At 41.2% G+C, this 26,468-nt stretch overlaps 1 protein-coding gene across 1 annotated transcript in view; it reads right to left on the bottom strand.

Moving 5' to 3' along the window:
- Positions 1 to 26,468, bottom strand: part of astn1 (astrotactin 1) — a 2,762,425-nt gene that overhangs the window by 2,606,756 nt on the left and 129,201 nt on the right. The gene's annotated exons all lie outside the window — the stretch shown is intronic.

Genomic DNA, 26,468 nt, shown 5'->3' with positions numbered 1-26,468 from the left:
CCTACCAAAATGAACCACTTCACACTTATCTGGGTTGAATTCCATCTGCCACTTCTCAGCCCAGTTTTGCATCCTATCAATGTCCCACTGTAACCTCTGACAACCCTCCACACTATCCACAACACCCCCAACCTTTGTGTCATCAGCAAATTTACTAACTCACCTCACCACTTCCTCATCCAGGTCATTGATAAAAATCACAAAGAGAAGGGGTCCCAGAACAGATCCCTGAGGCACAACACTGGCACCGACCTCCATGCAGAATATGACCCGTCTACAATCACACTTTGGCTTCTGTGGGCAAGCCAATTCTGGATCCACAAAGCAAGGTCCCCTTGGATCCCATGCCTCCTTACTTTCTGAAGAAGTCTTGCATGGGGTACCTTATCAAAAGCCTTGCTGAAATCCATAGACACTACATCTACTGCTCTACCTTCATCAATGTGTTTAGTCACATCCTCAAAAAATTCCATCAGGCTCATAAGGCATGACCTGCCTTTGACAAAGCCATGCTGACTATTCCTAATCATATTATGCCTCTCCAAATGTTCATAAATCTTGCCTCTCAGGATCCTTTCCATCAACTTACCAACCACTGAAGTAAGACTCACTGGTCTATAATTTCCTGGGCTATCTCTACTCCCTTTCTTGAATAAGGGAACAACATCTGCAACCCTCCAATCCTCCGGAACATCTCCCATCCCCATTGATGATGCAAAGATCATTGCCAAAGGCTCAGCAATCTCCTCCCTTGCCTCCCACAGCAGCCTGGGTTACATCCAGCTTATCCAACTTGATGCTTTCCAAAAGCTCCAGCACATCCTCTTTCTTAATGTCTATATGCTCAAGCTTTTCAATTCGCTGTAAGTCATCCCTACTGTCACCAAGAACCTCCTACGTAGTGAATACTGAAGCAAAGTATTCATTAAGTATCTCTGCTGTCTCCTCCAGTTTCATACACACTTTCTCACTGTCGCACTTGATTGGTCCTATTCTCTCCCGTCTTATCCTTCTGCTCCTCACATTCTTCTAGAATGCCTTGGGGTTTTTCTTAATCCTGCTCGCCAAGGCTTCCTCATGGCCCCTTCTGTCTCTCCTAATTTCATTCTTAAGCTCCTTCCTGTTAGCCTGATAATCTTCTAGATTTCTATCATTATCTAGCTTTTTGAACCTTTTGTAAGCTCTTCTTTACTTCTTGACTAGATTTTCAACAGCTTTTGTACACCACGGTACCTGTACCCTACCATCCTTTCCCTGTCTCATTGGAACATACCTATGCAGAACACCATGCAAATATCCCTTGAACATTTGCCACATTTCTGCCATACATTTCCCTGAGAACATCTGTCCCCAATTTATGCTTCCAAGTTCCTGCCTGATAGCTTCATATTTCCCCTTACTCCAATTAAATGCTTTCCGAACTTGTCTGTTCTTATCCCTCTCCAATTTTATGGTAAAGGAGATAGAATTATGATCACTATCTCCAAAATGCTCTCCCACTGACAGACCTGACAGCTGACCAGGTTCACTTCCCAATACCAGATCAAGTACAGCCTTGTAAGCTCTTGTAGGCTTATCTACATATTGTGTCAGGAAACCTTCCTGAACACACCTAACACACTGCACTCCATCTAAACCCCTTGGTCTAGGGAGATGCCAATCAATATTGGGGAAATTAAAATCTCCCACCATGACAACCCTGTTATTATTACACCTTTCCAGAATTTGTCTCCCTATCTGCTCCTCTATGTCCCTGTTACTATTGGGTGGTCTATAAAGAAACACCCAGTAGAGTTATTGACCCCTTCCTGTTTCTAACCTCCACTCACAGAGACTCAGTAGACAGTCCTTCCATGACTTCCTCCTTTTCTGCAGCCGTGACACTATCTCTGATCAGCAGTCCCACGCCCCCACCACTTTTGCCTCCCTCCCTGTCCTTTCTTAAACATCTATAGCCTGGCACTTTAAGTAATCATTCCTGCCCCTGAACCATCCAAATCTCTGTAATGGCCACAACATCATAGCTCCAAGTACTGACCCACGCTCTAAGCTCATCCACTTTGTTCATGATGCTCCTTGCATTAAAATAGACACGCCTTAAACCATCAGTCTGAGCGCATCCCTTCTCTATCACCTACGTATCCTCCCTCTCGCACTATTTCCAAGTTTTCTCTATTTGTGAGCCAACAGGCCCTTCCTCTGTCTCTTCAGTTGGGTTCCCACCCCCCAACAATTCTAGTTTAAACTCTCCCCAGTAGCCTTAGCAAACCTCCCTGCCAGCCTATTGGTCCCCCTTGGATTCAAGTGCAACCTGTCCCTTTTGTACAGGTCACACCTGCCCCAAAAGAGGTCCCAGTGATTCAGAAATCTGAATCCCCGCCCCCAGCTCCAATCCTTCAGCCAGGTATTTATCCTCCACCTCATTCTATACTCACTGTCACATGACACAGGCAGTAATCCTGTGATTACTACCTTTGAGGTCCTGCTTCTCAACTTCCTTCCTATCTCCCTGTAGTCTGTTTTCAGGACCTCTTCCCTTTTCCTACCTATGTAATTGGTACCAATATGTACCACGACCTCTGGCTGTTCACCTTCCCACTTCAGGGTATCATCCTGGAACCTGGCACCTGGGAGGCAAACTACCATCTGCGTTTCTTTCCTGTGTCCACAGAATCGCCTGTCTGACACCTAACTATATAGTCCCCTATTACTGCTACCTTCTTCCTTTCCCTACCCTTCTGAGCCACAGGGCCAGACTCTGTGCCAGAGGCACAGCCACTGTTGCTTCCCCCAGGTAGGTTCCCCCCCCACAAAACAGTACTCAAACAAGAGTACTTATTGTTAAGGTGGACAGCCACAGGAGTACTCTCTAGTATCTGCCTCTTGTCCTTCCCTCTCCTGACTGTTACCCACTTATCTGTCTCCTGAGGCCCCGGTGTGACTACTTGCCTATAGCTCCTCTCTGTCACCTCTTCACTTTCCCTGACCAGACGAAGGTCATCGAGCTGCAGCTCCAGTTCCCTAACCCGGTCCCTAAGGAACCACAACTCGATGCACCTGGTGCAGATGTGGCCTTCCTGGCTGGGAGTCTACTGGACTTCCTACATCTGACACCCATTACAGAATACCGGTCTCACAGAAAACTTCCTGTTTCTATTCTTCGCAGATAACCTACCTGGCCTCGACCCATTATCACCAAAGGCCCGTTGAACCAAATCCCTTCTACTCTCTCTCCCAAATGTCATCAAATATGTTTTATTTTTGTGGCAGCAGTATAGTGCAATGCATAAAATTACGACAGTACTGTAGTCTTAGGCACCCTGGTTATATATTACATATGTGCCAAAGACTTCTGCACAGTACTGTATCATTTCACAGAGGCTTTGCACCATTCAGTATATGGGCTTCATTGTGCCATCTGGGGTTAGGCTTCTGTCTCACATGAGTCAGATACATGTGGCATTCTCTAGCGTATGCATTGGTTGCCTAACTGGGAATTCAAATAACCTTTTGCTTAACTTCATAATCATTGATCTCAGTCTACGCACAGAATTACTGACAACAATTAATGCAGTCAGCAGATGCCAAAACAGATAGTCTTTTTCCAACAGCTCCAAAGAACTAGTCATTCTGGTATCACAGCATGGGACTCTCCTTTAATCACAGGACTCTACTTTATCCTATTGGTTCCATTAAGATGGTAGCACACTTAGTCACGGCAGCCTCTCCGGGTCCAACAAATGGTGCAAGTGTTTGTCTTCAATGTTCTTTCTTGTGACCACAAAACTCTGTTGGACATTGAGAATATAAAATACTTCATCTGGTTCACTAGTTTATTGGTGAGACCAATGGCAGAGGAGTTGTGTGGCTTCAGGTTGTTGCATGGACCAGTTCTTCGTGCTGCAGCATCGCATGTTGCAGCCATCCAGGGTAGGAGATGCTGGAGGCATTATGGCAGAGAACCAAGGTGAGGCAGGAATACTGAAATCATCCTTGGCTAGTGGCAGTCCTCTGCAGGCTGGCTCACCCGTTAGTGCCTCTCTCCAGTGTTCACTCCTTGGAGGACAAGCTGGATTGTCTTCATCTGCAGCTGACCCAAGGTGACATGAGGAACTGTTGCATGCTTGTTCTTGCAGAAATGTGGCTCCAGGACAACTTCCCATGTAACGTGAATCTTCAGATCATGTCACTCAGTGACTTGTGCCAATATTATACTGTGACAGAATGTACAATTGTAACAATATGTGCTGTGTCTGTGTATGACTGTACAGTGTTTTATTTTCAGAATCAAAATCAGATTTATTATCATCGGCATGTGTCATGAAATTCATTAGCAGCAACAGTTAAATGCAAAGCATGTTAATATAAAAAAAATGAATCAATTACAGTGAGTGTATATATATGTATATTGAATATAGATTAAAAATAGTGCAAACACAGAAATAATATATATTTTAAAAAGTGAGGTAGTTCATGGATCAATGTCCATTTAGGAATCATATGACAGTGGGGAAGAAGCTGTTCCTGAATTGCTGTGTGTGCCCTCAGGCTTCTGTACCTCCTTTCTGACAGTGACAATAAGAGGGCATGTCTTGGGTGATAGGTTTCCTTAATAATGGACATCACCTTTCTGAGGCACCGTTCCTTGAAGTTGGGTACTATGGAGACTAGTATCGAAGAAAGAGCTAACTAAATTTACAACTTTGGTCCTGTTCAGTAGCCTCCACCCTCCACCCCCACACCAGACAGTGATGCAGCTTGTCAGAATACTTTCCACAGTACATCTATGGAAGTTTTCGAGTGTTTTAGTTGACAAATCAAATCTCTTCAAACTCCCAATGAAATATAGCATTGTCTTGCCATCTTTATAGCTGCATTGATATGTTGGGACCTGGTTAGATCCTCAGAGATCTTGACACCCAGGAACTTGAAATTGCTCCTTCTCTCCAATTCAGTTCCCTCTCTGAGGATTGGTTCATGTCCCTCGTCTTAGTCTTGCTGAAGTCCACAAATAGCTCTTTCATCTAGCTGACATTAGGTGCAAGGTTGTTGCTGTGACACCACTGGTATATTTCACTCCTATATGCCCTCTCATCTCCTTCTGAGATTCTACCAACAATGGTTGCATCATCAGCAAATTTATTGATGGTATTTGAGCTATACCTAACCACACAGTCATGGGTATAGATTGAGTAGAGCAGTGGGCAAAGCACAGAACCCTGAGATGCGCCAGTGTTGATCGTCAGCGTGGAGGCGATATCACCAATCTGCACAAATTGTGGTCTTCCAGTAAGGATCCAGTTGCAGACAGAGATACAGAAGATCAGGTTCTGTAGCTTATTGATTAGGACTGTGGGAATGATGGTGTTAAATATCAAGCTGTAGTAAACGAATAGCATCCTGACGTTCGTATTTGTGTTGCACCTTGGCCACCAGGGGAACAATGTTTAATTTAGCTGCATATATGTGTATGGTCAATTGACAATTAAACTTCAAAATGAATGACTGCCCTGCTTTGATAGCAGGGTGGCCCCAGTCCAGTGGACAAACTTGCCTTCTGTTCATATCATGTATCAAACACAAACAGCAATATGTGTCAACAGGAGGCTGCTTTCTGTGAGCTAGCTAGATGCAGTCTCAAACGTTTGATGTGGCTTTGCTTGCAGCCATCATTTGCAGTGGGGCTCAGTGAATTCACAGGCTGAACTGTAACATTCTTCTGCACTCTTACTTTTAAGAACAATGCTCTTTAATAAAGGCATGTAAGTAAACTCTGAGCAGTTTGGATAACTTGCAAAGTGAATAAATCAGGACATTCTGGGGCTATAATAACAGTGGTTCTGAGGGAAAAATAAGATTACAATGAACAAGAGCAAATATTGACCACCTGCATCCAATGGGAGACTCTTTAAAGCTTCTTCTCATGTACTTCAATAGGCTTTCAAGTTTTTTGGGCATTATATAACAGCTGAATCACTGTTATGGATGTAAATACTCTTTAAAGCAGCAGTATGATAAATTTATCATTGTTACATTTTCTTACTTACAAAATACGATCAGAAAATGATGCTATGTTCTTTATAGCACAATAAGAGATTCAAGTTCTCAACTGTCTGCAAACTGTCAATGGTACAAGGGAAAAAAAACAAACAATTCCACATGCATTTCCAGAATTGACCTGGCCCCAAAACTGTCTATATGTCTGAAATTCAATTTTTGCGATGTCTGCTAAGTGGCTTTATGAATATTGATATAAGTCTCAAGAGAGGCTGGGTAACACAAGATGAAAACCTTTCACCTGTACACAGTGGTATTAAACTGAGTTTAGTTTCACTAGGCACAAGCAATCACCGTTACTTTGTCACTGAATGGCACTAAACTGTCAGTCACACTGAAACAGACCACAAAAGTGTCTGATGGAAAAAAATGCCACAGTAATGTAATGCACAGTTTCTTTCTGAGTTTAAATTCCAAAGGTCATTTGGGGAACATGAGATGCAGAAGCAGGAACAGGTCGTTGAGCCACACACACTCATTCAATGCAATCATGGCTGAAATTCTGCCTCAGCTCAGTAGTCCCCTATGAAACCAGTACCCATTGATTCTCTTAATATCCAACTACAGTATCTATCAAATTTAGTCCTGAATATACTCAGCAACTGTGACACCACAGTCCTCCGGGGTGGAGAGTTCCACAGAGTCACCAAACCCTTTCTTCCCATATTTTGAGACTGGACTGCAGGTCATGATAATCTGACCAGAACAAGGGGAAATTCATTATGATCTGTATCTTGTCAAGTCCTGGAAAAATTTTGCATGGTCAATTTGACATTGTTTCACTTCATTTTAGCCTAGATGACAGAATGCTGGAACATACATAATTGGATGTGTAACATACTGTCAGGTTTCACTGCTAATGTAATGGCCTGTCTGTAATGTTTCACTATTAAGATAATGGTTCCTCTGTAGCAGCAATGTTTGGGTTATGGCTAGAGATAATGGGGGCTTTGGAATGTATGCTAGCCAATGAGCGGGATGTTGTTCTTTCTTGTGGATCTGGAAGCAGGGATTTTGCAGTCTTTTGCCGGGGACAGATGAGGAGAGAAGAGGTGAATGGAAAGAGTTGGTAGATCACTGGATTGAGTGGACTTGGAGTGAGGGTCTGAGGGTTGGCTACGCTTGGTAGTTGACGGGGAACAAATGAACGGAACTGTTTGCTCCAACAGTGTGCATTAGACTATTTCATGAGAATGGGCCCTTTTCTTTTTCTTTTTTATTTTCTTTACTAACCCTATAGTCAGATTAAGATTTATAAAGTTCAATTGTTTAATTGCATACGGTGTACTATCTGATATTTTGCAGTTCAGATTTGTAACCAGGCAACGCATCACATAGCATCCACACAGACGAGATTTCTCAGTTTGGCTGGGCCAGAGGCTGTCTTACCCTAGACAAACGTATGCTGGCTGAATCTCAGGGTTACATATGTAAGAAGCCAGATAATATCAGCAAAGCCGAGAACAAACTGAAGAGTGGAAACAAATGGTTGAATTAACAAAGCATAATTGACTGAACATTAATTCAGATTCACAAAAAGGTGGGGAAATACTTTTTCAAAGTAAAATAGATTGCATTTTACTTTTCCCTTTTAGTTTTTTCTACTAGTTCAACTCTAGCTCCAGTTGAATATGTTCCCACATTTACTGAAATTCCCACTTCTCTTTCTTTTTTGTTCCAACTGTTTAGGCAAATGTCATTGGACATCTACATGTGATTTCATTCAATCATTAACACAGTAATCTTAGTGTATGTGTTATATTCTAATTGATCTTACAATATGGGATAACGAAGCAGTAAGTTTGATGTCAATGATATGTGATGAATTTTCACTTTTTGGGTCTAGGGGCCTCCTCTTGTTTTACCAAGCGTAGCTTTTGAAACACAACAACTGTTACTAGTGAAGATCAAACAGTTGTAAGTTAAAGTTCCACCCATATTTATTGTTTAGCTTTTGGTCATAAATGGGAGCCAGTGTTCAGTTCTTAAAATGTAAATGGTAAGCAATAATCAGCTTAAAGTTGAAAAAGACACATTTGCAAACAGAAGCATTTTCTATAGAGCAGACTGCTGGCTCATAGCATCTGTCTTATTGCTGAAAAGGTGCAGTATAAGACAAAAGGTTATTTAATTGGACTTGTTTCAAAACAAACAATGCTGGCTAAGTTGTTTAGTTGAAGGAAGCTTGAAGACCAGATAGAGGCAATCACTTAGCATATCAATAACTGCTCTATCAATAAATTAGAAGTTTGTATACTTATGGAGTTGGATTTACAGCATTAATTGTTGAAAGCTGGGACTGTGTCTCCAAGATGATTTTAGTCCATTTGTGTTAAAAGATATCTGAGGAAATATCACATGTGTGTGAAGTTACCAAAGTGGCAAAGAAACTGTATAAATGCAGAGAGCTGTTCAGATTATTAGTAATCGTGTAAGGGACATAAAAAGTATGAAATAAACATGGGTTGAACTAGAATCCATTCCTCTGCCTTCCATTTTATAACAGATGACTCACTTGTCTGCATCATCGGTATGTATTTTTAGTTTATAAGAATTGTACCTGTGCTTTGGAAGTGCTTTATGCTTTAGAATTGGTTTGTAATTTGTAAGTCATTTATAAGACAGAAATACTCTGTGAGTTTTAAATGCATCTGAAGAGGATTGTTTGAATTTAAATCGGTCTCATTGAAAATATGAACTGTGTGTAAACTATTTTGCTACTTGGAAGTATCTCCTCCTTGATAGGGAGGGAGAACTCACTGCTCAAATAGTGGGTATTGGCACCTTAACTCACCATGGAGAATAAACAGGAAAAGTGTCAAGTCTTTGATGACTGTGTAGTTATAGTATAATCTTCCTTTATGGGGGGGTACTCATGGCTATTTATATCTGATAGGGTTTAATGTCTTCATTTGAGTTTAGAACTTTATGGCCAGCACACCCAGTACCATCACAGATTAAAGACCACACTTGAACTTGTGTAATACCACAAGACTATAAAACACAGGAGCAGAATCAGGCCATTCAGCCCATCAAGTCTGCTCTGTCACTCCATTATGGCTGATCCTGGATCTCACTCAACCCCATACATCTGTTTTCTTGCTTTATCCTTTGATGCCCTGACCAATTAGGGAACGATCAACTACAGCCTTAAATATACCCATGGACTTGGCCTCCACCGCAGTCTATGACAGAGCATTCCACAGATTCACTACTCTCTGATCCCATGGACTTGCTCTAAACACTCATTTCCTCCCATAATCCAAAGGTGTGTGGTTTGAGCGGTTAATTAGCTGCTAACAAAATTCTGTCCAGTGTAGATGAGTGTTAAGAGGGTCAGAGTGGCCCTGATGAGCATCTGAAAGAGAATAGGTTGCAGGGACATTCTGTAAGTAAGGTAATTAGACTGATGGGAATGCTCTGAGCAATGGACTAGACTTGATGGGCCAAATTCTCTCCTTCAGTATTGTCAGAAAATAGGGTTAGGGTCACTATAACCCTAAGGCAAACATGAGGCAGGAGCTGGAAGGACTTGATAAGTTCTTTCCCAGGGGCTTTCCCTTCCATTAGAGGAGATGAAATCAGGGCCCAGGTGTACATCTCGCTCAGAGAACAGAAATTCGGACAGTGGTTTATTCTGCAATGCATGTCTTTGAATGTCAGACTTCATTACAAAGGGAACAATTGAACTAGGAAGCCAAATGATTCAGGATTGAGATGATTAGTAAAAATATGCACAGTGGATTTGGTAAGTTTTATTTTAGATGGCGAGTTTCAGTGATTTCAGTTAATTACGTGAAATTCTGTAGGAGTTTTCGAAAGAAAATAGAATAAATACATTGAAAGGGACATGAAAAGGGAACATAGGAAACAAAAAGAGGGAAGAAGAACTACTCTAGAGACTTTAACATAGATTCAAATAGTATTATGGTTGAAATTCTGACTGTATAATATGTGTGTAATATTCTATGAATCTGTGTACAAGTCTCTGGAGCAAATTAATGCCCTTTTTAGGAAAAATCTGAATGCTGCACTGACCCAAATCTTTAGTGTGTTGATTTAATTTGACAGACCCCACAGTTTCTGTTCTGCCTTTTACTTTTGGCAAGAAGGAGGAAAATGTTACAGAACAAAAATAATGATCCAATGGGAAGCAAGTTTGAATATTTCCTCTTATTTGCTGACTGACAGGATTTACTTGCTCATATAATAAACGCATAAGAAAGGTGGAACTACAAAATTAATTAAAACTCTTTAAGATGTAGTTGCGGAGAGATTCAGCAATAATGCATGAACTCCAAAGTTACTCACTACAAACAATTTGCTGATTGGCCACTAGATTATAAAATTCACCAGAGGCAGAAACGTGGCTATGTATAATCTTTTGACATTATTTATTACAAATGCCATTGAACTTTCCTTTTTATTATAAACACTGACATACTGAGCTTGCCACTAATATTATCCATATTGTTTTCTTTGGAGCGGCAAAGGCTGAGGGGGAATCTGATAGAGGTTTATAAGATTATGAGAGACATAGATATAGTAGACAGGGAGTTATCATTTTCCCAGGGTAGAAATGTCTAATACCAGAGGACATACATTGAAGGTGAGAGGGGGTAGGTTCAAGGAGGATGTGAGGGGAAGTTTTTTACTCAGAGAGTGGTGGACACCTGGAATGCGCTGCCTGCTATGGTGGTAGAGGCAAATACATTAGAGGCTTTTCAGAGATGTTTAGATAGGCACATGAGTTTGAGGAAGATGGAGGGATATGCACAATGGGTAGGTAGAAGGGATTAGCTTTTGGGGGGCTTTTGGATTTGCCTTTTAACTGGTTCGACACAACATTGTGTGCTGAAGGGCCTGTTCCTAAGCTGTGTTCTATACTTGAGTCTGGTGATTAGCTTGAATCAATTAACGTTCATTTTTCCCAAATTAGCAAGGCATCCCTCAAGACATATTTTAAACCGACAGGATTCTGCAGATGGTAGAAATCTTAAGCAACACACATAAAGAGCAAGCTCACAAGTTAGGTAGCATCTATTGAGAGGAATATGCATTCAATGTTTCAGGCCAAGACCTTGAAGGGTATGAAGATGTTGCCTGACCTGCTGACCAGCTCTGATACCTCTGGTGTATGATACTCAAGCTACATCTGCCACAGTGTAGGTTTGATGGCAAGTAGTGAGAGAACTAAGAAAAGGCACAACCAACTGGATCTCATCCTCAATCATGATGTCTTTTCCTGACACTGTTAAGTATCAGCGACCATACAATAAACATTGTGGAACCAGTCATATTTTAGGGCTCTTTGTAGTTAGGCATTGCTATTGCACTAAAGAGGATTGTTTCAGAACAGCTCCAAGAGCACAAAGCAAAACATTCATGAGACACTATAGACAGTTGGAAACAATATCTTCCACCACAATCTTTAAGCTTATAGCCTCATGTATCCCTCATTCTAATACTGCAATTAAGTCAAGGAACCAAAGCTGGTTTGTTGAGAAATGCTACAAAAACATCTTAGGAGCAGTTCTACACACACTTAACAATGAGGTGCCAACTTGGTGAATGTACCACAGAGAACCACACACACATTTAACAACTAAAACAGCATGGTTAAGCAGAACTAGATGATCGAATTGTAGCTCTGCAGTCAGTCCTATCACAATGGACTATTAAATAGCTTTTTCAAGAAAGGCTTCACCAGAGTCTGTGAACTCAGTAGTCACCATGTCCAGCATACTGGTGTAAATGATTAGACTGAAGCATTCGTAAGTATTCAGCTGGGTGATCCAAGTGAATAATCAGTTTTGATTCCTTCCTATGGCTCCTACCAGTTGTCCATTAAATTTGCCCTCAGATAAAGTTGTAAAGCAGCCATTTACATGAGAAACAAGTAAAGGTATGACCCCAACAACGTCTCAGCTAATCCACTAATGACTTGCTCTCCAGAACTACCCAAGTATTTAGGTAATCTGTCCCGGTGGCGCAATTCTCCCAATGCTTCATTCTTAAAATCCAACTGGATGGAGTAAATGGAGAACTGAAAATTGGTTAGACTAGGTAGACCAAGCAAGGCTGAATGGCCTTCTTTATGCACAGCCATAGTTTTATCTAATACTGATACCTTGAACTGACTGATTGCAAGTGAAACAGCAATCCGTTATATTTTTAACTTACACCTGATATGACATCGTACACATAAATAAATACTTTATTCGTTGCAGGGGAAGCATCAGTGTTGGCAAATGAAATGTCTTTGTTTTAACTCAGCCTAAAAGAAATAAGTGATTATAGTATGCAGAGTAGAGATTCTCCTTCCTTTGATCAATGTTGTGCGTGAGTCCACAACAAAAGAAAATGAAAAAAAGATCTTTTCCTGGAAGGTTAAAGTGAAAAATAGCCAGCAAAAGAACTAATAAAGAATTTAAGAGGAATCTCTCTATGTGAAGAAGGGTGTAAACTTGCCATGTGGCATGGATTTGTAAAGAATAATAAATAATATATGAGTGTAGAAGACTCAAGGAGCAACAAGGGGATTTTAAAAAAAAAGACATCCTGAAGAAAAAAATAAACACAAGATCTTCTGCAGATGCTAGAAATCTTGAGCAACATACACTCACTGCTGGAGGAACTCAGCAAGTCGCTCCACAGTCCAGAACATAAGTGCCATTAGGAAGAAGGTACAGGAGCTTCAAGACCCACGCCACCAGGTTGAGGAACAGCGATTACCCCCAACCATCAGGGTCTTGAACCGGAGGAGATAACTTCACTCAACTTCACTCGTCCCAGCACTGAACTGTTCCCACAACCTATGGACTCACCTTCAAGGACTCTTTATCTCATATTCTCGAGAAGTATTTCTTCATTTTTTATTATTATTATTATTATTTCTTTTTTTTCACAAGGAAATAAATCACAGGGCTGTATGCGGTGACACATTGTGTGCCACCATAACGTAGCAGTTGGAGCGACACGATTACAATTCGGGGCATTGGAGCTAAATTCCGGCATCCTCCCTAAGGATTCCGTGTATAATCTCTCTGTGAAATGACGTGGTTTTCCACGGATGCTCATGTTTCCTCCCCAAGGTCCAAAAAACCTCCTGAATGTCGAAAGGATTAGATAGGGTGGATGTGGAGAGGATGTTTCCTATGATGGGGCTATCCAGAACTACAGGACACAGCCTCAAAATTGAGGGGAAACCTTGTAGAAGAGTGGTAAGGAGGAATTTTTTTTAGCTGGAGAGTAATGAATCTGTGGAATGCTGTACCACAGACTGAGGTGGAGGTCAAGTCTGTGTGTATATTTAAAGCAGAAGTTGATAGTTTCCTGATCAGTCAAGCCGAGATATGGCCAGAATGCAGGTGTATGGGGTTGAGTGGGATCCGGGACCAGCCGTGATGGAATGACAGAGCAGACTCGATGGGCTGAATTATTGTCCTATGTACCCGGTAGGTTAATCGGTCATTGTAAATTTCTCCATAATTTGGTCAGGGTTGCAGGGTTTGCTGGGGCGCCATGACTCAAAGCTCCAGAAGGGCCGACTCCACATTGTGCCTCTAAATAAAAATAAATATATGTACCTTGATAATAAATTTACTTTAAATTTTGAACTTTTAACTTTGAAAAGCCAGCAGCATTTCCTGTTTGCTTGTGTCATAAATCCACCTTATTTATTTGTGTTAATATTACTTGATGAGTTGTGTGTGAGTTATATGTACTGTGTCATGCACCTTGGTCTGGTGGAATGCAGTTTCATTTGGCGGTATACATGGGCACAGCTGAAATGACAATAAACTTGAAGTTGACCTTCACTAGATACTTTGAATCCCATGTGATCTCACCTTCCAGACCAGTGGACTATGTGGGACTTTATTAAAGGCTTTGCTAAAATCCACGTAAATAATTTCTACCACATTGTCCTCTGCAATTCTCTTGGTGACCTCTTCTAAAACCTCAATCGGTCATGATTTCCTGTGCACAAATCCATGCTGGCTATCCCTAATCAGTATTTGTCTTTCTAAATATAGATAGATCAGAAACCCTTCAGTAAATTTCCCAGTACTGAGCTTAGGCTCACCCTTCTTAAGGAAAGGTACGACATTAAACTCTCACCAGTTTTCCAGTACCTCACCAATCCCTGATGAAGATATAAAAATCTTTCCTAGGGTCCAAGCAGTTTCTTCCCTTTCGTACCACAATATCTTGGCCATGCCCCAGCAGTTCATCTACCACTATACCTTTCAAGACCAGCAACATTTCCTCTTTCATAAAGTGGATGTGCTTCTGGACTTCATTATTGCTCTTCCCCAAATTCCTTAGTTTCCATGATCTACTCTATGACAGATGCAGATGAGCAGCATGTATTTGAGGCCTCACCGTCTTCGATGACCCCACACAAGGACAACCATGCTGATCCTTAAAAGCACTTATTCTCTCCCTACTTATCCTTTATCCCTTAACGTGTTTATAGAATCTTTTAAGATTCTCCTTTATCTTATCCACTATGAATGCCTCATGCCTACTTTTCAGTTATTTTTTTCTGCTTAAGTGCACAACTATATCCCATATACTCCTCAAAGGGGTCATGATCCCAGCTGTTTATATCTGACATTTACTTTTTTTTCCACACCACAGCCATGATATTCCTTGTGAGCTATGGTTCCTTAATCCTGCCAGTTTTGCACTTCACTTCAAAAGGAACATGTTGACCTTGAGCTATCTCCCCTTCAAAAGTCTCCCACCTGTTAGATGTCCCTTTCTCGGATAATACCCTCTCCCAATCTACCTTTGCATGTTACTATCTAATGCTGTCAATATTTGCTTTGCCACAGTTTAGGACTTCAACCTACAGACCACTAAGTACTTTGTTAGTAACAGGTTTTCTGTAATAAATTATAGTAAACAATGAAGAGGCGGGCGAAGGCAAGGTTGAGTCAAGGGTTGAAGCGTGTGTGAGTGAGGCGGTTGAGGCAAGGTCATGTTTGAGGAAAGGCTGCAGTGGAGGAGCAGAGCAAATTCGGACTGGAGGAAAGGCGAGGTTTAATTGATCCAAGTGCTGGGCCAATTTGGAAAAGTTGGGTACGGACCAAAATGTGGTGGTGGAGTACAGGCCCATAGTATGTCAATGTGACAGGACCCAGGTCCCAGAGTGAAGAACAGCCTGATTTTGGACGATTTAAATGCCGGGCAAGGTGGATTAGAAAGGCAGGGTGCCAGGAGCAGAGGTGAGGGTCAGGCCAGTTCAGCTCGCTGCCCTGCAGCATTTCCTCGGCTCTGCGCTGCACTGAGGCACAGGCCTCCGGCTGAGGCTTCCAGCTACTCTGGCTCCATGACATTTACTTCACTCTGTGATGAACTGAGGCTGAGGCTGTAGCCTTTGGCTGCTCAGGTCTTCGTGTCTGAGGACTCACTTTCATTCCAAATGCTATTTGCTTACTTTTATTGTTTGCATGATTTGTTTTTTTTCTCTGCATATTGGGTGCGTGTCAGTTTTTTTCTTATGGGTCATTTTTGGATTCTTTGTTTTGTGGCTCTCTATAAGGTAACGAATCTCAAGGTTGTATATAGTATACATACTTGCATAAGAAATGTAGTTTGAACTTTGAACTTTGGACCAGTCCTTTTTTTTTCTTAACAATTTAAAAACTAATAGAATTATGGTAATTGGTCCCAAAGAGATCTCCAAATGACATATCAATCACTTTCCCAGCTTCACTTCCTAATAGGGTGATGTGCATTACCCTGCCGTCATTTCCCCAATAGGGCCATATATACTGGTTGACAAAACTTTACTGGATGCACTTAACAGCTGGAGGAAGATGGCAGGCAGAATGATTAAGGAAAAGAAGATACAAAGATGTGATGGGTGAGACTCAGTTATATGGTCATCAGAGGGTGGTGATGTTCTTTGTTGATGTGGTGTATGTCAACAACAGGCCTGTGTGACATGCACAGCAGGTCAGTCTGAGCCAATATTGCACAAGGATGACTCATAGCTGGATGTCTTATTCTTATACAGATAGAAAGAATAAGTTACCTAAAGGTGGAGAATTCAATATTGAATCCATTGCACCCATATCCTTACCTGAGGCTTAATACCTTGGGGAACATTTCTTCTAAATGTAGCTCCCATTGTAGAATAAATTCTGAAATGGTGCAGGGAAATACCTGTTGCTCTGGTATCTTTGAGTATTTTAGGTTGTATTGCCTGTATCAGCAATGCATTCTCTAAGAGACTTACCTGTGAAAAGATACTGTTCGTTGTAAAGTATGTGTACCTGCAGTTCCTCATTGCTGTACAAACTCAGCTTCCATCCCTGGAAACTCCACCTTTTCCTTTTCCACTCTTTTAACTAGGTTTCTGTCTTGTCATGTGAATAAACTCTTCATTGAGAGATTTGTCTATAGTTTGGGAAGTAAACCATAAAAGCATGAAGATACCAATGCTGAAAGGAAAAGTGAATGATTGATTATAGTGCATTATGCTCTTTTTGTATTCTGACCTATGTGAGATTTTGTATGCGCTTTCCTTGTCATGACTAGAGAGTACGAGAAAGGTTTAATATGCTACAATGAGCAATAATAGCAATCATATCATGTTATCCAGTGAATGCATTTAACATCAGATTTCTAGTTATTGGTCAGGTGCCTAATGTAGACCTTGAGTGCTGATTTAATAATTCTGATATTTACTTTTAACAGGCACTCGAAGTTAGTAAAAGTCACCTATGGATCTATGTACATTTTCAATACAGATCGTGAACACCAGATTTTGGTGCAAAATTCACATTTCTAAAACTCAGTGCATGATCCATCTGTTAAGCTTCCGAGTTCCCAACCTCAACACAAGTATTGGAGTAATTTGAAACACAATTGTACAGAATGTGGAAACCATGCCAATTTGTCAAGGAGATTGTGCTTCTCTGAATTTCAAACCAATGGATTCAATTCTGGTTGCCTTTTTGCTGATAGAATATCAAGGCTTCAGAGAGTGCAGAAAGCTTAACCAGCATTCTGCATGGATAAGGAGAGGCTGGATAAACTTGGTCTGGCTTCTCTGGAGTGGTAGAGAATGAGGGGAAATCTGATAGTTTATAAGATTAAGGGAGATCGAAATGTATAATACTACAGGGCTTGCATTTAAGGCAGGGGTTCTCAACCTTTTTTATGCCATGGATCTCCATCATAAACTGGGGGGAGGGAGCCCATATTGGGAACTCCTGATTTAAGGCAAAAGGGAGCAGGTTCCAAGTCAGTCTATGGAGCAGATTTTTTAACACAGAGAGTGATGGGTGTATGGAATGTGTGGCCAGGGATATTAGTTGAGGCAGTTGAGAAGTATTTAAAAGGCTCTGATAGGTACATGAATGTGGAGAGGATGGAGGCAGAAGGGATTTGTTTAGTCAGGAATTAATTACCAGTTTAATTAATTATACACACAGTCAAGGGCTGGAGAGTCTGTTCCTATGCTGCATATTCTATGTAATCCAATTTATTCAGTGAGGAGAAGTCAATCAGGCACATTGCAAACTGTAAAACTTGAATAGACTGAGGCAAGCCAGAGGAAGACAGACAAGTAAGAAGAATCTGCAAACTGAATTTTTTCCAGCATCAGTTCTCTGAATGTTGCATTGAGAACTTAAAAATGATTAAGCACACACACAACATTTGTCAGTACATCTGCATGACTCTGCTCAACACTCTTCCCTTCAGGCTCCCTCTGTAACTCTCACGTTCCCAGGTGTGATAACACAAGAGAGCTGGCTTCCTGCACATCATTCATCTGTTCTGTTTCTCTGTGCCAGAGAGAAAATTGATTGCAGCAACAGAGTTGAGATTCTTTCCAAACTCTTTGACAGATCCTGTCTGCTGCTAGTTAACAACTAAATTCATTTTGAGTGAATCTGAGTGCTGGGCATTTCAGTGGAGCAGGTGGCTCTGTGTTTAAGTAATCAAGAGTAATAATTACAGAAATCCAAGTTACTTTAGAAAAAACCCTTTTCCAGAATATCATTTATCCAACTCTTTTTTTTACAGACAGCAATAACTGAACTTGAAGTTAGTCATGTCTTCAAACCGGGGGACACTGAATCGTAGATATCTGATGAAAAGGCTCCATCTATTACTATTTCTAAAAGCAAGTTATAAGATTTCCCTTTTCCACTCCTTATGCATAAGCTTTTACCTCCTGCTTGAAAATAAATCAGGGTGGGGGGAAGAGGGAAGTGTAAGTTGGCGTGGTTAGCAACCTATTGAATGTATCTTGTAAAAACTGAGTCTAATCCTCTCTGATGCTCAGTCTTTAAAAAAATCCATTGATAATTTGTGGAGTTCCTATTTATAAAGTATTAATTCTGTTGGAATATTTATCTCCACAAGGAGGATCCATGATCATTAAATCTGTCACATTAAATGAAAGGCCTCAAAAGGATTGCAGAGGTAAACACGTCAACACAGGAATAATAAAAAGAAAATGGAAATCCTCCATTGGCCGGGCAACATCCATACAGAGAGAAACTGAGTTAATGTTTTATTCCAAAGACAAATGGGTCCGCGCATTCTTGTGAGTGGGCTGTGGAACTGGCTCGGTAATCACACTTACAGTATAAATAAGCAACACACATCAAAGTTACTGGTGAACTCCTCGTGTTTACAGTATAAATATGCGCATTCTAGCCAATTAGTGTTTCATTGTGATAATCTTTAACTCTCTTCCTCTCCTCCTTGTGCTGTTGAGACTTGACAAAAAGCAATGTCTACACTCCCTGCTTACCTTCTCCCTTGTTCTGGGAAAGAAGACTACCACTTTGATAGATTCTGTAAAGGAGCAGTAGTATTAAGTTACTGCTTCCCAGCTGCAGTGTCGGTGTTAACTTTCATGTTAGGATTTTTTAATTAATGACCTGTTATCCTAGCGTTTATTGTTTTTCCTTTAATTCTTCGCAGTTCTTAATGAAACTTGGGCCATAACCTCACACTTGTGTCAGCAAACCCTGACCACTAAAACAGACAGAATGGAGAGAGAACAGCTGATCTTGACCATGAATTTCATTGGGCAAGTCGGAGAAAGGCTGGTTTGGCTGATATAGCTCGCACGGCGTGACAACTACTCGCGGAGTAGCAAGCCCCATCAAATTCGTAGTTTGTTGGTCAGATGGAAGAGAAGTTAAAGTCAATGGCTGAAATGGTTCATGAGGCACCATTGCTTTCAGAGCAGCAAGCTCAGTCCGAACAGAAAGAATATGTGTCAACACTCACAACGATGGTTCAGCAACTCACCACAGACAGCCAGAATCATGTGGCAGACATTACTGCTCTCATTGCCACAATTCAGCAGCAGTATCCTTCAGCCAGGATAGTGCCACTCCCAGCATCTCCCCGTTACAGTCTCAGCCACTAATGCACCGAATCCCTCAGCAATTTCCAGATCAGAGCCGAGTATTCCTCCATCAGGCAAACACTCCAGTGACCCTGTCAGCTGCAAAAACTTTATTACACAGTGTGAGTCCACATCCAGCCAGGTTGGTTTGGTGATGATGCGCGTAAACTGGCTTACATGGCGAATCGCTTGGACGGAAACCCCCACTCAACCCTGTTCAACACTCTACAAAAACAAGGTTCCTCTGCAACTCAGTCCTGCCAATAATGTGTGGTTGAATTCAAGAGAACATTTGATCTTTCATTACGGGGTCAGGAGGCAGCCCACCGACTCCTGGATCCACACCAAAGGAAGGAATAGTGGATGACTATCCAGTAAGATTCTGCACGCTTGCAGTTGAAACAGGATGGGATGATAGATTCCTCATCACTGCTTTCCAGTATGGGCTGAGCACAGGGGTTCAACATGAGATCGCAGTGTATGACAAGCAGGACAGACTGGATGACCTGTTAAATCTGGCCATTCAACAGCTGGGCAACCAACTGAGTGGTGCAGAGATAGAATGCCCAAAGCTTCCAACTCTTTAGGTCACCCTCTCCCTCATCACCAAGTACACAGTCAATGGAGGAGCCTATGCAGGTTGTGCATTTGACTCTATCTCAGGAGGAAAGTGATTGGTGCAGGAGAACCTGTGGCAATCTAATACCCTTCTGGGCATCACGTCCAAGGTACCCAGTAAAAAAGGATACTCGTCAGCAGGGCCAAGTGGTTAAGGAGTTGGACTAGTGATCTGAAGGTCGCAAGTTCGAGCCTCAGCCAGGGAGCATGTTGTGTCCTTGAGCAAGGCAGTTAACCACACATTGCTCCTACACGTTTATAGCCTAGCAGCGGTGGTTGGTGCAGTATGGACAAGACAAGACAAGAGGAGGGGATTTTCTGAAGGGTTGCTTCTCCTTGCCACCATCTTCCCTTAATTGTGCAATGCCTCCAGATTTCTTGTTGTGGGAGCCGCATGAATTTTAGGCATCTATAGGCTCTGTGGCAGCCAGGAACCTCATGGATATCTCTCTGGCTCAAAGGTGAGGAGTTCCACTCAACAGTTGAGACAGAATATCGATAAAAAAACTCAGAATTATTCACCTCTGGGTAACAGCAAGACCCGTCTTTCCACGGAACCCCTCCAACCTTGTGCTGGAAAGCAACTGTAAGGAACAACTCTTCTTCTATACTGTCAATTCGCCTGAATTGTCACCTTCATTCGACCTTTCTTGGCTATCTCAATATAAGCCACAGATCGACTGGTCCCTGAAGACGCACTAAGGGTGGGCGCAGGCATGTAAACCTACCTGTCTGGGTCCAGCCAGACCCTGTCAGCATATTCTTTCTGGTGCTCTGGCTGAATATCATGATCTTCTTGAATTCTTTAATAAGAAGAAGGCCTCCTCACTGCTACTGCGTCAGCCATATAACTACACCATTGACCTTTTACCCGGTACCAGTCCTCCCAGGGCCTGCTCTTTTCCCTCTCTCAACCTGAAATGCTGCCCATGGAAGAATACATAAAGGAGGCCTTGGCCTTAAGATTTATCCATCTATCCACCTCTCCAGCAAGAGTGGGCTTCTTTTTTGTGAGCAAGGAGGATGGCAAGCTCTGTCCCTAAATCAATCATTGGCACCCCAACAACATCACAGTGAAGAACTGTTAACTTCTTCCCCTGCTTGTCTCTGCATTTGAAATTCTCCAAAAAGCAACTGTACTCTCTCAGCTAGATCTACATAAGGAACAAGTGGAAGACAACATTCAACACCTCCACTGGCCTCTATGAGTACCTCGTTCTGCCATTTGGTCTGGCTAATGCCCCTGCTGTTGCTCAGGCCTGGTCAACAATGTGCTCTGAGACATGATGAATCAATTTGTTTTCGTGTATTTGGATGACAATTTTATCTCAACCCAATCTCACCAGGAACATGCCCAGAATGTCCAGAGGGTTTTCAGATGGCTCCTTGAGAATAACTTTTATGACAAGCCAGAGAAATGTGAGTTCCATAAAGATCAGTTGTTAATTTTGGGCCTTATACACAAAAGGGCCCGGGTAAAGTTCAGGCAGTCACAGAGTGGCCCAAAACATCTACAGTCAAACAAGTGAGGCTGTTCTTGGGGCTTGCAAATGTTTACTGCCACTTCATCAGAAACTTCAGTTCCATTGTGGGTCTCATGAACACATTCACCAAGAACAGCTCTACACTCGGCCCATGATCACAAGAAACTAGAGAGAGTTGTGGACACAGTTCAGCACATCACATTGGACTGTTTATACTTCTTACTGCCTTGGAAAAGCAGCCAACATAATCACAGATTCATGATATTGTGCATCCTGTTATTGGTTTTCCCTTTGTACTACCTCGATGTACTGATATGACAAAATGGTGTGCATCATGGCATGCAAAATAGTCTTTCACTGTAACTTGGAACAAGTAACAGCAATAAACCAATTACAGATGATCATGTTGCTCATCTGTTCTCTGACTCTCTGCTACTCTATACATCTAGTGTCTACTGATGTAAAAAGTAATGTTTGTTTATTCCCTAAACATTCCCAGACTTCCCATCAAACTGCATAATCCAGGCAATTTCCTGTGTGGAAACAATGAGCAAAATCATGACTGAAGTACATTCCTGCAACTTGATAACCCCTCAGTTACTCTAATGGGGAAATCTTCCTTAAGGTATTGCTGCAGACAGCTGGAACCAACAAGCTGTCAGAATCAGAATCAGGTTTAATATCACCAGCGTATGTCATGAAACTTGTTAACTTAGTGGCAGCAGTACAATGCAGTACAAAATAATATAGAAGAAATAAATAAATAAGTGAATAAATTACAGTATATATATAAAACAGTTAAATTAAAAATAGTACAAAAACAAAAATAATAAGAAAAGTGAGGTGGTGTTCATGGGTTCAAAGCCCATTTAGGAATCATATGGCAGAGGAGAAGGTGATCCTGAATCACTGAGAGTATGCCTTTAGGCTTCTGTGCCTCCTTCACAATGGTAACAATGAAAAGATGGCATGTCCTGGGTGATGGGGGTCCTTAAAAATGGACACCACCTTTCTGAGGCACCGCTCCTTGGCGATGTCTTGGATACTAAGGAGCTGACTAACTTTATAACTTTCTGTAGCTTCTTTTGTTCTCGTGCAGTAGCCCCCACCCCTATACCACATGGTGATGCAGCCTGTCAGAATGCTGTCCTCAGTACATCTATAGAAGGTTTTGAGTGTTTTAGGTGACAAATCATTATAGCTGCATTAATATATTAGGACCAGATTTGATCCTGAGCGATCTTGACACCCAGGAACTAGAAATTGCTCACTTTATCTTCTTTTGATCTTTCTATGAGGATTGGTTTGTGTTCCCTTGTCTTACCTTTTCTGAAGTCCACAAACAGCTCATTGGTCTTGCTGACGTTGAGTGCAAGGTTATTGCTGCAACACCACTCCACTAACGGGTACACCTTGCTCCTGTACGCCTTCTCACCTCCACCTGTTTCTGCCAAAAATGGTCGTATCATCAGCAAATGTATAGAGGGCACTTGAGGTACACCTAGCCACACATAGACATAGAGGGAGTAGAGCAATAGACAAAGGAAACACTCCTGAGGTGCACCAGTGTTGATTGTCAGTGAGGAGTAGATATTATCACCAATCCGCACAGACTGTGGTCTTCCAGTAAAGAAGTCGAGGATCCAATTGCAGAGGGAGGTACAGAGGCCTAGGTTCTGTGACTTATTAATCAAGATTGTGGGAATGTTGATGTTAGATGCTGAGATAAATATAGTCAAAGAACAGCATCCAGACATAGGTGTATCAGTGATGGAGTTTGCAACTGAGGATGCCCCAGTGACATAAATGCAAACCATATATCTTCTCATGAATCAAATGACAAAGTACAGTCTGGACCATTTAATGCACCTTTAAAAATTCCCATATTAAGATATGCAAGGTGTATCAAATGGATTTTTTGCATTTTCATCTATTTAATAAGTCTAGAAATTTACTTTTGATGACAAAGATTCAGATATCAAAATTAAACCAGAAATGTTAGCCAGCATAACCAAGATTCATTCATACATCGTCTGCAACTGTGTCAAGAGAAGGCATTCACCCTTCTCTCAAACATTTTATATAAGTCATACTCTGTAACATAGCGCAGCTGCAGACCATTTTCACCCAAGATTCTCACTGAAGTATTCAAAGTCAGTGATGAGGACAAAGATATACTCTCATTGCTTGGTTGCATATCCTGCCTATTGGCAGCTTCATCAAAGGAGCCCAAAAGTCTCAGTATCTGTTACTAAAAGTCAGTGAATTTCTGTGCACGTGCCAACAGAAGATTTCCTTCACTTCTCTTCAGATACAAAGAGACTGTATGGAAAACACAATGTCATGGCTGAGCTGGTTGGACCATTCCCAATTACAGAACAGGTGCAAGTTAGTTAAGCAAAGGGAAGTGTCTCTGCTTCTTGGTTCTGTTTCTGATTGCAGTTCCGGCTTCACACAAAACCACATTCCCCCCACCACCCACCCCCCCCCCAGCAATGTTCCCTCTAATTTTCAGTAGTCAGTGTGGGCAAAAATCTTATGTTGTGCAAATTTTTTTTCCTGTGTCAAAAGTATGTGCACACTGAATGCACACTATTTGACATAAAACTGCACAGAATAACAACAAAATAACATACATATTTAAGTCACTCAGTTATTTTTTCTCTCTCCTCTCTTTGGCATTTACCCATTCTTTGTAAACTCTATCCAGACTAATAGAACTTGCATCCAATTGATAGCTTTCGATTCTCATTAACATATCCAAATGACATTCACCTAAATGGTTTTTCAGCTTGTTTTTGAGTTGATTCATCAGGCTAAAACCTCACTCACAGTCCACACTAGACGCAAGAAAGGTTCCCCCAAAGTCCATCAACTGCGCAAGGTCACAAAACTGTTCATTTTGAAGTACAAATGCCACCATTTGAGCAAAGTTTGAAATCAGTTTGGATTTAATTTTTTCTTGCACGGAAAATATGAACTCATTAAATTGTCTAACTATTACAGTATTTTTCAGCTAGAAAATCATGATATTTTAGACATAAGGCATTAACTTGTTCATCGCCAAATGTGAAGTCACAATCTGCAATTGCGAAGAAATCAAAAGCTGACCGTTCTTGTACCTCATCTTCAGGAAACCTGTAACGGATAATGATAGGTTCTGTTGCCTGAGCTTTTGTTCACCGTCCAGATGCGATTTACTTGCCAAATGACACTTCAAAAAGTCAAGTTTCCAAATATCATCCCACTTCTTTCCACTGGCAAATTCTCCAGCAACTTTCACATCATGACAATACAAACAGATAACTCCAGTTTCTGAATCATTCATAAATATTTCTCGTAGCTGAACGTTCATGACCTCATGAGCTTTCGGTGTAGCAGTTTCTACTATTTTGTTAAGCCATTCAACTTTAAACAAATTTGAAGTCCTTTTGTGCTTCACGCCCTTCGCTTCTTTTGAATTCGACATAATGAATCAATATTTATTTGAAACAGATCTTTTTAAACTTTATGATATGAACACCGTTCGCCAAAGATGGCTGCTGCCGTGATGCAGCTGTACAAAACGGAACAGAAAAGGTGAGGTGACGTAAATTAGTGATGTGCATTGTGGTATTTGAAAAACCAACTAACTAGTTAACAGAAACATTTAGCTGAAATATTATTTTCAATAAGTATAATTATTAATTACTACATTATTTTAAGTAACTTTTTGTGCACACATTAATTTCCTTTGTGCGCTGGTTGAAAAATGTGTGCGCGCGCACATATGCACAGCTTAGAGGGAACATAGCCCCCCAGTCCCCTAGTATGGCACATTTGCACAAATTTAAACGTGTTGGTCATGTGTGTGTGTGTGCGTGTGGAATGGAGAAGCAAGATGGAAGAATGATTGCCAATTATAAAAATGTAATGTCTTGACTGAGCTTCTATTTCATACGAAGAAATCTGATAGATTAATATTATTACCATTGATCATACATGCTTGAAAATGTAAACTCATAACCATCATCCATATGCATAAAATTTGATTTGCAAAAGAGAAATGCTGTGGATGACTTTTAAAAAGAAGAATGGTTATAATTTTGTGCATGCTGCCGCTCTTTTCACTGCTGGGTAGTTTAGATAGTGTGAAAATCTTTCTTTTGTTTTGGAATTAACCTGTCATAGTGTTAATACATACAGGGAATTCATGGTAGCTTAAATGTCGTGACATTTCAAAACTTGAATGTCCTGAATTAAACAAACTATTGTTTCAATATCACAGTTAATGTACAGAGACCAATTGCAATAAAATTTGACATGACTTCAACATGCCACTGACACATTTGTTACATAACCTTCAAATTGTCATATCATCCATCTTGTATATAGACCAATTCACTCTGCTCACTTCCAATATCTCTAAGCTACAGACACATTACAGTCTGCAGATTAGTCTTTGGAGTATTGAGAGCAAGATCTGTGCGAGAGTAGGAAACAATGAAAACAGCAAGTCTTGTTTGTGTGTTTCACTTGGGCCAATAAAAAGAAGTGAGGGTTAAGCAAAGTGGCCACTGTGAGAAGCCATTGTTGGAGTGAACAGAGTTAGAGTGGGGAACTGAGGCTTTAGATCAAAAGGCTTCAGCAAATAGAAGTAGAGACCAAGGTTCCAGAGGCTATTTTGTATTAGCCGTTGTGTGAATGGACCAATGGAGAAGTCTGAGATCTGAAGCATCGGCCTGAGAGGCTTCAGCAATGAGGAACAGACGAGTAGCAGGTAAGAACAGGTAGAAGTATTGTTTATATAGTACAGGAAATTAAATAAAATAGGAATGCTGAATTAGGTTATGTGTTGTATCCGCATGATCAAGGAGCAGTAGACCCTATTGTGTTTCCTGGTAACCACATCTGCATTAAGTGTTGGTTGCTCAAGGAACTCA

Source organism: Mobula birostris, chromosome 12 (assembly GCF_030028105.1).
Source record: "Mobula birostris isolate sMobBir1 chromosome 12, sMobBir1.hap1, whole genome shotgun sequence".
Taxonomy (NCBI): Eukaryota; Metazoa; Chordata; class Chondrichthyes; order Myliobatiformes; family Myliobatidae; genus Mobula; species Mobula birostris.
Note: the sequence above shows the minus strand (reverse complement) of the source record. Positions and strands in the feature narration are given on the sequence as shown.